This window comes from Gopherus evgoodei, chromosome 3 (assembly GCF_007399415.2).
Source record: "Gopherus evgoodei ecotype Sinaloan lineage chromosome 3, rGopEvg1_v1.p, whole genome shotgun sequence".
Lineage (NCBI taxonomy): Eukaryota > Metazoa > Chordata > Testudines > Testudinidae > Gopherus > Gopherus evgoodei.
The window spans coordinates 98,463,333-98,478,579 of NC_044324.1; positions in this window are offsets into that span (position 1 = coordinate 98,463,333).

Consider the following 15,247-nt stretch of genomic DNA (forward strand, 5'->3'; position numbering starts at 1 on the left):
GCCCTGGGTCAGGGCAAGGCAATAAGCAGTTCAGAGCTCAGGCCCTTCACAGCAGGAGTTGAGCAAACAAATAGCCTATAAGCCCAATAGAAAGGCCTCCTCGGGCCAGCAAGAGGGGGAGTCTGCCACCCTTGGAAGGGTGGCACGGGGAACGCAGGCCCTCTCACTCCACTGCGTTCCAGCCCAGGGCCCTAGCAGTGGCCAAGACTCACTGCTGTCAGTGGGGATCCTGGCCGCAACACACTGACATTGGTTCAGGCTCTCCGGGAGCCAAACCAGGGTCGGCTACCCCCGGGCCACTGTGTCTCGCCGGCATCTTCCGGTGGGTCCCAGACCATGGGTTCTTCAGGATACAGGGCACGGGGAAGCTCAGGCAGCTCCTCAGGATACCGGGCACAGGAAGCCCGGTCACCCGCATCTGTTCTCTTTGGCAACTGGCCTCCAAGTGAGGGCCAGGGCTGGGCTTTTATACTTCCTGTCCCACCCCTTGACTTCCGGGGGGCGGGAACAGGCGGCGGTGGCTCTGCCTACGTTGGCGGCTGCAGTGGCTCGGCCCTCTCAGGTACAGCTGGGTGCCAGGGCGCCTCGCTACAGGTCTGAACACAGGACTGGTAACCAGGAACTCCTGGGTTCTAATATCAGTCCTATCGTTGAGACAATCCTTGCCTCAGTTTCCCCATCCCTACAAAACTGATACCTGCTGTGCATGTCGCAGAAGCTGCAGCACAGGATTTAGCCCTATGAAATCCTGTTCCCTTTTTTTCAAGGTGAGGGGAAAGCTTCCTGTTTTGCACAGTCCATCATTAAACTACATGGGCCCAGAGCCACAAAGAGACTTAGGCGTGCAGCACTCTACGGTTTAGGCAGAGAAGTCCCTTTGTGAATTTGGTCCTTATACTCTTACACACCTTTAGGGCTGTCCATCAGTTATGTAATACAGGAGGGGATAGGTGGGTCCTGAACTTTGCATGTTTATTTCATTGTTGCAAGGGATGGGTGGGTCTTGAAAATCTCCAAGAAGTCTATTACTTAATTTACGGGCAGCCTCTTGGTTGAAGGAACTGAGTCTATTGTAACCTCGTTGTGATATCTTTCAGAGTTCCATGTAGCCTTTGTCCTCAAGGGTTGATTTTAATGCTTTCTTATGTGAGTAACTTCGCAATATTTGTTTTTTCTGACATCTAATACCTGTCTCTGTTATTGAATTCTGTGCTCCGCGCAGGTTTCAAGTAACTGCTGTTCACTGATTCTGAACTCCCGTACTCACTCTCCAATTTTCCGTCAGAGCCTCACTAATGGTAGAGCCAGTATAGCTTCTCTCACTGAAGACTCCAGTTTCTTCATCATACAGTTCTCTTCCACACAGATTAAGAACTTATTTGACGCTAATGCATGTTTTCCTGTACTTTGTTGCCCAACATATATTTGGTTAGACTCTCACAGTAGTACAATGCTCTGCAGTTTAGTTATGTGTTGTTTTAATGATGTTTTGTTCTCACTCTCTTCCAGTCCTGGCAGCCCTACCATATTTCATTTATAGCTGCCAGGTCATAGATTCTACCATTTGGTATTACTCCTTGCTCTTGCTTGTTTCTTATGCTCCCAGAATTTGTGATCAGGCAATTCTTTTCTTATCTATTATTCTTAATACACATACTTTTTTACACCTCTTGGAGTTTGACTGAATCACGCATAGAATGACCAGACAGCAAATGTGAAAAATCGGGACAGAGGATGAGGGCGTAATAGGAGCCTATAAAAGAAAAAGACCCAAAAATAGGGACTGTCCCTATAAAATTGGGACATCTGGTCACCCTAATCACTCATGGACTGACTGCTTCTCTCCTGCAAGCAAGGGGTCAGTCTCCTTATTTATTAAATCAACACAGACCTAACTGAGCCTCAATCAACACAGTACCTGAGTTTCAAAGAAATATCACTTCAAGCTTACTCTGCAAACTTGGGCCTGAGACTCAAAGTAAATGACACACACACCCTGCATGACAGAGAGTACAGAGCATAAGGTAATACCTAATCATCTGGAGAAATAGGCTATCAATTATGTGGAGCTCATTTCAATAAAACATCAGCAAGTTACAGAATGAGTATTGTTACAGAATGAAACAACAAAGTCACCCCAAAATATTGATGACTCCCACCCCTCAAAGCCATAACTAGCCTGCATTCTCCTGTTCCTTTAGAGCTAAATCTAAACTGGAATTCTTCAGTGCCACAAACCAATATAACAATTCCACTCTCTAATTATCAAGTATGGGTCTATTTTAACTCAAAGATAAGCTTTGCACTGGGAGTAGTGAACAGCAGATGTGTATTTAAAAAAAAACTGACATGAAAGGAAACAGCAGAAACAGGAAGATGGCTAATTTGAAATAAAATACTGATTCTACCCTATCTTAAATAGGAAGTGATGGAAGGGACAAATAAATAAACTTTTACTTGAAGTTCTTTAGAACAGGGGCATTTCAAGTCCCTGTATCACTGAAACACCATTCACATTTCTGGCTTTCAGATGAGCTTTCTGCCAGAACAATCAATAAGTTATAAGCATTAATCAGACACATAGTAGTATCCTGATTAGGGGGAAAAGCACAGATTTCAGATAAACTAGATAGACAATTATGTTAGATATTCTTTTTCATCTAATAACCTGATCAAAGGCTAAATTAGCAGGAATCAGCAAAATGCAAATGCTTTTCACAACCTGCACATATTAGACAGCAATATTTTATCCTTCTCTTTCTAGTTGAAGGCATATGGGAGCCAATAATCAATAAGCTTGTTTTTGAAGATCAGTTTCTTAGCAAAGATTCATAGCTCAGGATCAATTAAGTACATGTTTAGTAGACAGAGACAGATATAAAGACATCAGCAAAACAGACCTGAATGTTATCTGCTGCACTTATACATATACTGCCAATGAAGTTACAGAAACACGAAAAAATAATAGGCCAAAGATAGTGTCCAATGGACTAACGGAAGCAATCAATATAAAACCATTTTCATTAATTGTAAATGACTGGAAAGATAAATATATAAACCAACTTAGAACAGAGAGGCATACTAAACAATAATTGTAACAATTTTTACTGTTCTGTAATATACAGTGATTTATTATTTGTTATTAATCGATAAAAGGTACAAAATATTAATAAGTAAAAAATCCAGCCAAACAAATATTTTCTAAATGTCAAAACTTCTATTAAAGATCCTTTACCATCAGGCTGTGGGAGCTTTGCTGGAATATGGTTCTCTAAACTTAGCTTGATTCTTAGGTAGTAGCTTGTCTGATTGTATCAGTCATTGGAAAAATGAGATTGCCTATATTATAATTGTGTTAGCCAGATTCGCTATTGACTCATTAGACCCTTCCCTCTCCCCAAAGATACATATGGTAGTGTTAATGGATGCAATTATACACAGTTTGGTCGGGGTAGAGATAGGTGCCATTGGGTATTAGCAATGGTTTAGGGAAGGTCAGGTTTTCACCCTACATCTTTAGTATGACACAAGCTGGCTAAATGTTGTATCTCCAAATATATTCCTTTTCAGTTACAGCCATTTTTAAGTATGTTTCAGAAACATTATAAGCCTGATTTACTCTGTGGAATCCAGAAAGAAAGTGAGGCTGAGCGAGGAAGTCTGCTCTGAATCAGGCCATCTCCAGGGCAGCTTCCACCAGTATGCTCCAAATGACCTCAACTGGATTTTAAAGCTGCTCTTCCTCAGCCAGCGTGTAGGGCAGGGTGACAGTAGTATTGAGGCCTTGTCTCCACCAGAATGCAACCCTCTCCTGGAGGAGTTTCCCATGATGACACAGCAGTTTGTTCAATTTTTGCTACTTAAACTGTAATCTCTTCAGATAGGGTCCCTTTTTGTTCTGGGTTCTAGTACAATGGGTCCATGAGTAGGGCTCCTAGCTGCTACTATAATACAAATAATCATCTTCATCATCATTTCACCCTGTTAGCATCGCTTCCTCCTTATCCAGAACAGCTGCCAATAAAGATAAAGCTTTAGGTAACTTTGGAGACATAATATGCTCCCAGCCCGCAAAACAACCCCAAAAATAATTAAGTGAAAGTAACCTGTCCTCTTCCTCTTCTCTGGTGGTTGCTTCTGTCTCTGAAGTGATGCAGGGAAGGGGAGAAATATAGTTAGAGTGACTGGTAAAGCTAATGGTGACCTGTAGCTAAAACAGGGCCTGACTCTGCAAACCAAACTTTAGCAGGACTGTTGCTGGTGGTAAACATTGTCCTCACTAGTGTTTGCAAGATACTAGTGTCTGGTAATTTTCATTGCTACTTGGATTAAAAATAACTCTTTAACGCAGTGGTTCTCAAACTGAGGGTCATGACCTCTCAGCGGGGTCACAAGCTTATGATGTGGGAGTCGTGAGCTGTCAGTCTTCACCCCAAATCACGCTTTGCCTCCAGCATTTTATGATAGTGTTAAATATTTTAAAAGTATTTTTAATTTATAAGGGGGGCTTGTTGTGTGAAAGGGAGCACCAAGACAAAACAGTCTGAGAACCACTGCTTTAGAGTAAACAGACATCTATGTATATGTTCTTGAAAATAGTTGGACACTAGGATAAATCCAACACAGTCTAAGTCTCACTGAAACCTTCTCCTGCTAAGGTTTCACTATGCTAATTACAAATTAGATGCATTTGTACTCAATGAAGCATTAGGCTTCATCAGAATACAAAGGAAACAAACATCCTTTTCTCTCACAAAATAGACTGCATGGTACATAGATACTCTATCAGCTATTGCCTGGGTTCTGCTTTTTTCTGACAAAGGCTTAGGCAATTCTGCAGCTCTTTAGGTAAATGGAGTCTTATCCTGTGTGTTATAGTAGTTTTTAGGAGTTATTTAAAATTGTAATTTAGTAAATAAAGTATAAATTTAAAATTAAATTAATTAACCTGGTTACTATGCCTCATCTGATTAGCTGCCATACCTCATAGCTTTGCTACAGTTTTAGGATTATGACATTCCGATTCAGCCACCAGCAACAAATTTAACTTGCTGTTTCCTGCTTCCATTTGTAATTATATATATATATATATATATATAAACTCACACACACACACCAGCAGATTGCAATATAGTAGTCTGCTCAATCGCTTCCAATTTCACCAGTTTTTATGTTCATAGACTACTCAGACCAAGTATTTCCTCTGGTTTGGGACTCTTGACTGGGAAAATGCAATAAAGATGTCATAATAAGGCTGTAGTCTCCAATTAGGGATGAGTTACAGTAGTGAGTCCATGTAGAATAGGGAGACCAGCTAGCAAGTGTTAAAAATCGGGACAGGGGGTTGGGGGTAATAGGAGCCTATATAAGAAAAAGCCCCAAATATTGAGACTGTCCCTATGAAATCAGGACATCTGGTCACCCTAGTGTAGAATGCTAATGGAAGCAGCTGGAATTTTGTGCTGTGAATTCCCTAGTCTTTTGTCAATAGAAATTAATTTCCCGGAACAGTCGAGAGTTTACATTTCTCTCTCTCTCTCTCTTTCTCTCTCTCTCTCACACACACACAAGCTCACTCGTTACAATATTAAGGTAGTAAGTTGCAAGAGCATGTCCCACTTTGGGTTATTAGATCTGCTGAATTTAGCCTCTTCTTCTGGGTCTTGCAGTTTCCATTTAACTCTAATTTTTGTCTAGAAGTAAAGAGATGCTATACATGCCACTGCATGTGTTAAATGTTTCCTTGGTGCCGTTTTGTGGTGTTTGCAGCCCTCTCTGACATTATCAAATGGATTGACATTTCAAATATTTGCAGTGCTCAGCGGGTACTAATTCAGTGAAGGTGAACCATGGGCTCCTCACATAGTGGCACAGCAAGTGATGTGTGTCTATTTAATCACAGCTGCTGAAATGAGATCAAAAGGCAGGGTGTTGTTAAACCCTTAAAGCTGCTGTCACAGCAGAGAGATCGGGAGGGGCCCACTGCAGGAAGCTGAGTGCTGGAGAATAAACTTGGACCAACAGCTAATTTAACCCCACTAAAGTGCTGTAGCTGACATCTCAACCTTTCCTATTTACAAAGAGACTCTATGTTTTAAATGTAAATTATTGTGTGCAGATGTTCAGAATGAAAACTGCTCAGGTGAATCTCTAGCTATTTGGGATTTTTTAAAAAAATATTTCTTTAGGTGCCTCATTAATGTTCTGTGTATAATTGATATGATCAATTTTGTCCATCAAAAATATTTACCAATATGATTTTTTTTCTTTGCTAAGCTAATGTTTGTTTTCATTATGATCTACTTTTATCAGGCTTAGCAAAATATACATATTTTAATTGTAACACTTGATCTAGGTCTTCAGTGATCACTGTGCTTCACCTTCGGGCTGTTTGGTACTTCACTGTTAGTAGTGGCTGATCTCAGCTCCTTCTGCCGCAATGCACAAGCTCCTACTACTTGGTTCTCTTTTAGGTGCTGGAAGTACGTGCTTTAGTAAACAGTTGAGCAGTTCCCATTCTTGCCAGTAGAGGGCAAATGCATACAGACTCCCCAGTTCTTCTTTGAGGGCTCTTCCGTACTTATATTCCAAGGTGAATAACTCACACGCTGTCTGGTCTCAGATCCATAGAATTATTACAAGTAGTGCTCATTGGTCCACACCCACAGTCTGGCTCTTCTCTTGCTCTGGAGTGGGGAGGACCAATGCCTCTCCAGTTCCTTCTTACCACTGCATGGCCTGAATCAGGATCTTCAGTGTATGGAGCCTTTCCTTCTGCCTTCTTTGTCTTCAAATCCCTAAATATTTCAAGGTTTTATACTGTTGTTTTATACAGTAATATAGAACTGTCTGGACTCCCTGGTATGGGACTTACTTTATTCCCAGAATGTCAGGCTTTAAGAACTGTGTCTCCTGTTCCTGCTCCTCTTGGACAGCAACGACCACCAGCACTGTCTTAGAGAAGCTCATATCTCTACTGTTATCCCATCAGACTTGGCAGGCACGAGAACTCCAGTCAAGGAAGCCCTCATGGAGAAAGCAGTGAGGCCACAGTCAGACCCAGGCCAGGGAGACCCCCAGTCAGAAGCATCAAACGGCTTGCCTCTTAGCATGAAGTCTGATGCAGAATCAGGAAGCAGAAAATTCAGGGGCTCTTCATCGGGGTTCCAAGCATAAAAGCAGATTCCCCACTAAGTCCACTCCAAAGAGACTGGCTCCCTCCTTCACTCTGTTCAGGTCAGGTGAGACTTCACGCTCACCTTCCAAGAATGCAGACAGTCTTAAACCTCATGGTCATAATAAAAAGTTGTTCAGTAGCAAGGATCCTCTGATACCAGATGCCACACCAGGAATGGTGCCATCTGTGGTACCATCCAGGTCAAAGGACTGAGATTCCTTATACTGGCAAAGAGCATCTGATAAGAACTTCATTTGCTGGCCACGACCCCTTATATATTGGCCTTCTGAGGAGGACACTTTAGTTTTCCTAGATCCATCCACAGAGTCCCTTGTTGATGGAACTGATCTTTGGTAGAGAGATTTTAACCCTGTCTGGAGACATGGGTTCTGGGAGAAGACGACCATCCACTATCCCACCTAGTAGCTGCAGCTTTCTGTGAATGGTACTGACAGCACCACCGATTGAGCTGGTGCCGATCTTTTCAGCATCAGTAAAATCAAATACAGGAGGAATCATCATCATATCTACCAAGGGACATTAGTTTAGATGGGCCTCAAGACCTTCCTGGCACTAGCCTCATCCACCTAACCTGGTACACCTTCCTCGTGATCAGTGGTACCTCATTCCTTGGAGACCCCAACAACCAAGTTTTGACCCCTCATACAGGTCTTATTGGAGCCCATGGGACCCATACACGTGACCACCTGGCTCTGTGTGATCTAATGGAGAGTTATACCACTCTTTCCCTCCAAATGAACAACCATAACTTGCTACTGAGCTCATAGAAGATGAAGTATGAGCTGGATACAGTAGTTTCACCAGTACCAACAGGGGTATGCTCCTCATCTCCTGATGAGGTAATCACTCCAGCCTCGCCGACTCCTCCAGATGACAATAAGCAATTGCAGGAGCTGCTATTAAAGATGGCAGAAGAGCTCTAAATCTCCTTAGAGAGGTTCTGGACGCACAACCTAAGCTCCTGGACATCATGCAACCCATGGGTTCCTGCCGAATAGCATTCCGAGTGAACCATCAAGTGCTATATGGCATACACCAGCAACATGTGCCCCTATTCCCGAGAGGGCAGAGAAGCATTACTTTGTCCTGGTAAAGGGAGCAGAGTTTCTGTTTACCCACCTTCCACCTAACCCTTCAGTTGTTCAGTCACCACGGAAAAATCAAGATAGCAATACCCAAAAGCCACGCCCACAGATAAGGAGGCCAAGTGTTTTGATCTGCTGGGGAGGAAGGTGTTAAAATCTACTAGCCTCCAGTTTAGAATATCAAGCACTGTAGGCTAAGGGTGATTTTCTAATTTATTCTAAGTTCCTAGACTTTAAAGACAAATTACACCAGCAGGGCAGATCTCAAAATCTTCATGAGATCAATGGGAATCAAGGCTTCACTCTTCATGGTTATCTAGGGAAGTCCAGAACATCATTCAGGATTTGCCCTTCTATAAAGCCAATCTTTTTAACAAAAAGATGGATGAATCTTTGCAAACACAAAGACTCTAGGGCAACCCTCTACTCCCTCGGTATATATATGCCAGTCCTGAAGAGGAAATTCCATAAGCAACCATATAAACCAATGCCTGTACTGCAATCATTCTACCATCAGAATTCTTGTGAACCCCTTATCAGCTACTGAAGGTGCAAAGGTCACCACATCCTGCACCTTCCATTTCCATGGGATTGAACTAATCTCCCCTGGCCAAAAGATATTTTGGACAAGATGCTTGAGAGTTACAAACCGGTAGTGTTGCCATCCCTAGCGGATCCCCAGGTCTCTTTTGGTGATCACCTAGCATTTTTTTTTCCACAACTGAAGGGTGATAATATCAGACAAGTAAGTGCCAGATATCCATTCTGGCTAGACCACTGAGTTTCTCTCTCCCCATCTCCTCCAAAACCCCTTATCCCATCCCTCTTCAGGGACCACTGTCATTAGGAGGTACCAGGAGTCAGAGTCTCTTTTCTAACAGGGAGCAATACAGCATTTACCTCTTCAGCATCAGGGAAAAGGGTTCTATTCAAAATATTTTTCTAGTGCCCAAAAAAGAAGGGAGGGTGTAGACCTATTCTTGATCTGCAACAAGGCAATGTTTTTATTCACAAACAAAAATTCCATAAGGTTACATTGGCTTCAGTAATACCATCCCTGGAAAAAGACATGTTCACAGCTCTTAATATGAAAGATGCATATTTTCACATGGACATTTACCATTCCCACAAAAGATTCCTCAGTTTTGTTGCAGGTTCCAACCACTATCAATACAGGGTACTTCCATCCAGTCTAGCAATAGCACCCAAGGTCCTCAGGAAAGTGTTTTCAGTGGTAGCAGCACTACCCAGATGGGGCAGTTCCACCATCTTTCCGTATGTAGACAACTGGCTTCTCACAGGCAGAACATGCCTATAAGTCATGACATCGACCTCTTCACTTCTCTGGAAATCAGTATGAACCCAGAAAAAGTCTACCCTGACAGATGCAGACTATAGAATTTGTAAATCTGTCCACAGGGAGACAAGCTCTTGACCTGACCTTAGACTTGGTCAGGAAAAGGGCTTGTCTCCCTATGGACAGATTTCACACCATGAGTAACTTGATAGATCCCACTATGCTCAACCCTTGAACATTAGTTCAAATTTGCCTTATTCTTCTAATGCACATGGCATTATGTATGTGTGGAACACCATTCACCAGACTCCACTTCTGTTGTCTACAAGCTTGGTTTTGGATAGTAAGTATATCAAGTAAACATGACATGAACACTGTAGTAACTGTGTCAGTCAAGGTGAGGGTCTGAGTGACTTGATGGAAAGATTCTGGACAAGTGTGTATAGGTGCTCTTTTTCTATCACCCACACCTGATAGGACAATATTTACAGACAGCTCCCTGTTAGGATGTGGGGCTAACATGGATGGTCACACAGCGCAGGCACCAAGCTGTCCTGGGAAACCAGGATGCACATAAACCTTCTGGAACTCAGAATTGTTCAAAAAGTCTGCAAAGCATTCCTACTATTCATCTAATCTCATCATATCCTCAATGTCAGACAATATAATAACTATATGTAACATAAAAAAGGGGGGCGGAGGGAGGGTGAGATCCACTCCCCTATGTGTAGAAGTGGTCAAATTACAGAACTGGTGTATCAGGAACCACGTCACTCTATTGACAAGGCATCTCCCAGCAGCCCAGAATTCACTGGTTGACAGCCTCAGCAGGCACTTTGCTGTTGATCAGGTGTGGAAGTTACACAATTTAATGGCGAACAGTATCTTCATTTGGTAGGGAACCCCTCACCTAGGACCTGTTCATACCCCAAGTGAATAGAAAGTGAAATATATACTGCTCCAAGGGCTCAAGACCATTACTCCAGAAGTGATTCTGTCTTCCTATTTCTTTGGACAGACCACTTCAACTATGTCTTTTATCCTTATCTCACTGATACCTTGGTTTTGGGCATGAAACATCTTCATCACACTCAAATGGCTCAGATAATTCTGGTTCCCGAGTCTCTTACAAATGTCAACCCATCCAACCATCAGCATTCAAACCTTCTCAGATCTCTTGACTCAAGAGAATGGCAGGGTCAGGCATCCAAGCCCAAGTGCCCATCATCTCACAGATTGGTATTTGGATGGACATCAGACTTAGAATGTTACCGCTCCATAGCTGTGGATGTTGTTCTTAGTAATAGCAGAAAGGATTCCAACAGAAAATGTTATCTATCTGGGCAGAGCAGTATCACGTGTCTCCAAAGACAGCAGGAATTCCTGTCATCCTGGATTACCTCCTTATCCTTAAGATGACAAATCTTCCCCTTAGCTCACTATGGGTTTATCTGGCAGCAATCAGCTCCTGTGCTCCACCAACAGATGATTACTCTGTCTTTACTCACGCAGCCACATTTAGGTTTTTAAAAGGTTTACTTAGAACCTTTCCACTAGTAATGAAGCCAACCCCTCCCTGGGAGCTTAATTTAGTACTTTCAGCACTGACTATCCCACATGTTGATGTGCTACATGTCTGATGTTTCACCTGTCAATAAATGTCCCTTCCTTGTTGCTTCATTGCCAACACCTCAGCCAGGCAGGTAGGTGATATCAGAGCCCTAATGGCAGACCCACTGTCATGTTATTGACTTGAACTGGGACCATATAGAACATGGTTGCAACCAAAGTCCTGTAGTGGCACCAAATCTTATATAAAGGAGGTCAGATAGGGTGTCTAAGACAAAGTTATGGTTTGCTGGTTATGATTATGCTGTCTATATGTGTGTATCATTTTTGTAGTTGAAGTTATGAATATTGGCTGTATACTGTCTGTGTTTCAAACTTATGCTATGCTTCGGGTTACACCCCAGACAAGTTGGTGTTAGCTCTGCCTAGCCTGCTTGATGACCTATTAAGGATCATCAGCTATACAACTGAGCCATTGAGAGAAGGCAGATATTCCTTAAGACTCAGCAAAGTATGCAGGGATGCGTCCATGTGACTCCAGACTCCATTTTGCTGTAATTTTCCTCAAATTACAGAAAGTAAGAACAAAGAGGTGTTCTTACACCTGGAAAAGACTATAAAGGGCTGATGCCTCATCTCCATCTTGTCTTCAGTCCCGCTTCTTAGCTCTGGAGGGACTTTGCTACAAATGGAAGCTCTACACAAAGGACTGATGACCCATCCCAGCTGCGGATGTACTCCAGAGACTTGATTTAAACCTGCAGTTTATTCTATCACTGCTACAAGCCTGAACCAAGAACTTTGCCATTACTCTATGTAATTGATTCCATTTAACCAATTCTAGCTCTCATCTCTATATTTTTCCTTTTATGAATAAAACTTTAGATTTTAGATTCTAAAGGATTGGCAACAGCGTGATTTGTGGGTAAGATCTGATTTGTATGTTGACCTGGGTCTGGGGCTTGGTCCTTTGGGATCAAGAGAACCTTTTTTCTTTTACTGGGGTATTGGTTATAACCATTTGTCCCCCTAACGAATGGTACTGGTGATGATACTGGGAAACTGGAGTGTGTAAGGGAATTGCTTGTGTGACTTGTGGTTAGCCAGTGGGGTGAGACCAAAGTCCTCTTTATCTGGCTGGTTTGGTTTGCCTTAAAGGTGTAAAAAACCCAGCCTTGGGCTGTAACTGTCCTGTTTTAAGCAATTTGTCCTGAATTGGCACTCTCAGTTGGGTCCCACCAGAACCAGCATCATTACATCCACCATACACAATATTCCATAAAGACAATGTCTCGCTATGACTACAACTAAAATTCACTCCTAAGGTAATTGTGGTGTTTCATAAAAATCAGACTATTCACTTACCTCTACTATCCCTGAAGTCTCATGCGTCCAGTGAAGAGAAGAGACTTCATTGCCTCGGTGTAAGGTAAGCATTGGCATTTTATCTGCAGAGAACAAAACAAATCAGAAAGTCACCTAGACTCTGTATTGCCATAGCTAAACAAGTCATAGGACAGATCTCTAAATAGATCTCAGATTCTATCTGACTTTATCACTTGGTACATCTCTCTTTCCCCCAAGGGGTATGGGCTCACTCTACAAGATTGCAAGCAACCTCAGTAGCATCACTTCAAGAGGTACCTCAGCTTGATATTTGCAAGGCAGCAACTGGGGAGATGGTTGATCTGCACTGCCCTTTATATCCTTGTCAGATAGCACAAAGAGAACAAGGGCACGGGTGTGGACCAACAGACACTGCTTACAAGAAGTCTCCAGTCTCAGGTGCATGAAGCACATGCATGCCCCATAGTGGAATAAAGATAGGAACTCACATCTTGAAGAACTGCATTTACAAAGGGTACGTAACTTCTGTTTCTTGACAGTACTATGGAGCATCAGAAGTCATAGGTTAGGTTTGGTAGGCAGCGGTGACTTGCATGGAGAGGGGATAACTGAAGAAGGAAAATGTGGTAAGGGTGAAGTGATTGCCTCTCTTAACTGGTCTCTTCCAGATTTTCACACTTTTGAGGGATTTCTTAAGGTAGAAGGCTTACTCTGTTGAAAATGAGAGTGTTTTCCAGGCTCAAGCAGACTTCACTGCTATACACTTTCAACCTTAATTGTTTCCTAATGTTGTTTTTGGATTACTGATTATATCTCACTAATGCCTGTAGAAAGTTTTAAGATATGAATCTCACTGAGCTGTATTTCCTCTTTTCCCCATCCATTATTCTATGTTATGCATCCACAAAACTGTTGGTTGCGTATTAAGAGTGTTATTATATTATATAGTATATATACACACTATAGTATATTATAGTATATATGTATAGTTAAGCACTGGAACACATTACTTAGGGAGGTTGTGTTATCCCTGATATTGGAGGTTTTTAAGAAGAGGTTAGACAAACCACTGTCAAGGATGGTCTAGTTATACTTAATTCTGCTTCAACATATTAGGATGTGCTAAATAACCATTTGAGGTCCTTACCAGCCCTAAATTTCTATGAATCTAGAATTCTATGATTTTTCAATGGAGTCATAGGCTTAATACAACTTTTTCTGACTAAATATTTCTGTTCCTCCCAAAGACCACAGGAAATAAAACAAATGAAGGAAAGAGTAAGTAAGTAAATGCTGCTGCATTTCTCTAAATCTCAAGGGCTCATCCATTTTATGACCATGTGAATAATAAGGGCCAGATCCTGTCACCATTATTCATGCTGAATATTTAATTACTCTGCATGTAACCTCACTGAACTACCCATTATGAAGAAGAATGGCAAAAACAAACCCTTAGGAGAGAATTCAAGCACAGGCTCTCAGAACATGTAGAGCAGAATCCTCCACTTTTCTTTGCTGAGGCCCCAATTTTTCCACCCTTACTCATTTTGAATAGCACTTTATTCTGTGAGTTGCCCATAGATGCTACTCAACATACAGATGACAAAAAAAGACACTCAGACAGATTCTAAGTAAAAATATTATGATTATTTATTTAAATATGTAAAGGTAATATGTACCCACAACATTCCCATTTCTATTAGAAAAGGTGTAAGCACAATTTTAAAATCAAGCTGGGGGATGCTGCTGAAATATCTGGGATTTTTTTTTCTGATTTATCCTTGTTTAAGCAACAAACAGGGCATATAATAATAACAAATAAATCTATGTTTTGTTAGCATTAAAAACAAACAGGAAGCTCAGTGTTTCAGACACCAACTGCCTTATTTTATAACATTTCCAAAATATAAGAGTCTGGAGCAAATTCTGCTCTTCTGTACATCAACATAAATCAAGACTAACTCCGCTGACTTCATTGAAATTATGCAGATATACTTGAGAGGAGAACTTAAACCATATTCATGTATCTACAAGAGCAATATAATTACAATTAGAAAGGAGGATGGGAATCACTTAGATTAAACTGCAATTGTCCTGTTTCATCCTTTACCTACATTTCTCTCTCTTTTCTTTGCAATCTGAGTCAGTTTAGTAGTGAATACAGTATTTAACCTTTATCACACAGCATCTGCCAAGTGTATCTTTCACATCCACCGAATACCTGAAAAACACATCCATACAAATAGGCATATATCTATATAAAATTATATTAAGCATTTGCATACACAAAGAAAGTGGGGTGATCCAGGAGTGTGTTAGACTCTGGATCTGAGTATGTTGCCAGATCAGTAGCTTGGCACCAGTATGGAAGTCTATCAGCATGGAAACAGGTGTTGCAGTCTTACTGCTACAGTACCAGAGGGCATCATTATTAAAAACAGTGGCAACAAAGGAGTTATTGTTAGGAATATAGAATAAAAGGCTTGCACACTAGGGTTAACATGCAAGGAAGTAAGCAAAATACTTGTGGAGGATTTGTTATATGCAACAGATTTTCCTTCATTAATATGAAAATAAAAACCTAGCCTGAGTCCAAGTAATAGCAGGCATGTCAAACAGTGAGAATGTGATTCCAACAAGGAATCATATTTTCTCTTTTGTAAGGATCTAAACAATGAGTCAGATAAAAGTGAAGTTTTTGGCTCATGTTTTAGTTATAGCAGGTTGAGGGGTTTGGTTCAGATGCATATT